This window comes from Rhagoletis pomonella, unplaced genomic scaffold (genome assembly GCF_013731165.1).
Source record: "Rhagoletis pomonella isolate Grant_MI unplaced genomic scaffold, Rhpom_1.0 Rhpom_scaffold_00002, whole genome shotgun sequence".
In the NCBI taxonomy this organism is placed as follows: domain Eukaryota; kingdom Metazoa; phylum Arthropoda; class Insecta; order Diptera; family Tephritidae; genus Rhagoletis; species Rhagoletis pomonella.
The window spans coordinates 2,575,412-2,577,399 of NW_023458556.1; positions in this window are offsets into that span (position 1 = coordinate 2,575,412).

Sequence of the window (1,988 nt, forward strand, 5' to 3'; positions counted from 1 at the left end):
TTTTTGGCTAATTAAGTTCATTTTGAGAATATTAAGCCCGCAGGCCAAGCAGTTCATTTTCGTTAACAGCTTTCTAAACAAATATACGCAAGCAACAATATTCCAATCACATGGTTATATGTACATCCATACATACATACAATCACGTGCGTTAAAGTATTAAGAGCAATACATAGGTAGAACTTATGCACATTCTTACACAGAGAAAAAATATTAGTTTCGATAACTATTTAAATATGTTTAGTTCCCGAATTTTGACAATATCCTAATTGCCTATTTGAGAAATATTTTGCAACAAAAATTATGAAAAGGAAAAAAGCGACATTTCGAATAAAAAAGGGATTTTCATTTAACACAATTAGCGATGCATAACTAATCCAAATTGAAGAATATTCGACACTCTTAGGAAATTAATCGTTCTGAACATGTGATGTGAGGTCGAATTATGTATCTATAAGTATTAAATAAGGACAATTTTAAAAATTTTCGAACGTTACCCAATTCAAGGGCTTTATAAGAGAGCATCCTTTCAATTGTAACAATAATAGTTTCAAGAATTTGCCAGCAGTTAAATATGAACAATAAAAAACACAAATTTATGTATGCATGTACACTAGATTGGTCCAAAAATGCATATGAGAAAGTAAAGTCTTACACCCTAGGATTGCTCTATATCGAAAAAGTATACCCATATTTTTTATTTTGAAATAGAAAAAAATTTAGAGGTTGCTAAAAGCGGACAAAGTTTTCCGTGTATTTTAAATGGGGAAAAAACACTTTTCGTAGAAATAGTATAGAATTCTTTAAAATAATATATAATACTCAATTTTTTATTTAACCATTTTTCCATAGTAACTATATTTCATAAGAAAACCCTCAGAAAATGCCAGAAAATGCAATGGGAAATAAATAAAAGTAGTATTAAATATGGTTAAATAAACATTTGGATATTGTTATTGGAAGTCTCCTGGAGAGAACCAGAGTTTTCCGATCGAAAAATATTAGTTTTCAAGAATTCCTTACCATTTCTATGAAAAGCCGTTTTTTCCCATATAAAATACATGGAAAACTTTAAGCGCTTTGAGCGAATTCTAAATATTTTTGATTTAAAAGTATAAAAACAGGGGTATGTTATTCGATATGGAATAACCCTTTACTTATTTTGGTCCACCCTAATACATACATACATACATATACAGCAAAAACAAATACTTTAAAATCTTGGGTTTTTATAAACACTGAAGCTAATTTATGAATGTGGCCGAACTTTTTCTCTTAGTAAAATCATGAAAAGTGTCAAGCGATCAGCTGTTACACAAAAGGAGCAAAAATTGCACGTTGTCGAGTTGATAGCGAAAAGTATTAAAGTATTACCGTTTCGTATGCGATTTAATGCTCCTGACTAGCAATCAACTTTTAATATATTGCCTTCCATTTGTTTACTGTCTTTTTTTTTAATTTGAACGACAACTATTTGACGTTTTTACAGGAAAATGCTTTTTTGTATTCCCGTACTTTTTGGTTGTTACTCAACTTCGGAGAGTAATTTTGCTGTTTGACATTTTTACAGGATTTTACAGGCAAAGTATTGGAGCAGAGCTAAAATTGTCAAATTAAACGGTGAAAATAACTACATTGAGTACAAGAAGATTATGATTTGAGAAACTAAAATTCCTTTTCCTTGAATTTTTATTAACAAACTCTAAATTAATTCTAAAATTGTTATATACATGAAGAAAGTAATATATCTACACACATATGTATATGGGTGAATCCTGCAACAATTCTACCGCCAAAAAAAAAAACAAATTAAAAGTCCTAAATCTTACTTATTTATAGACCGATTTGGCTGCTTTTTATAATACTAGTGTTCGCCCAGCGGTTGAAATTCAACCGATAAAATTAAGGATAGTTTATGTAAGTTGAATGAGCTAAAATAACATTAGTTGGAATGGGTTAAGTGGAGGGGAGTTTAGCTTAGTACTTGG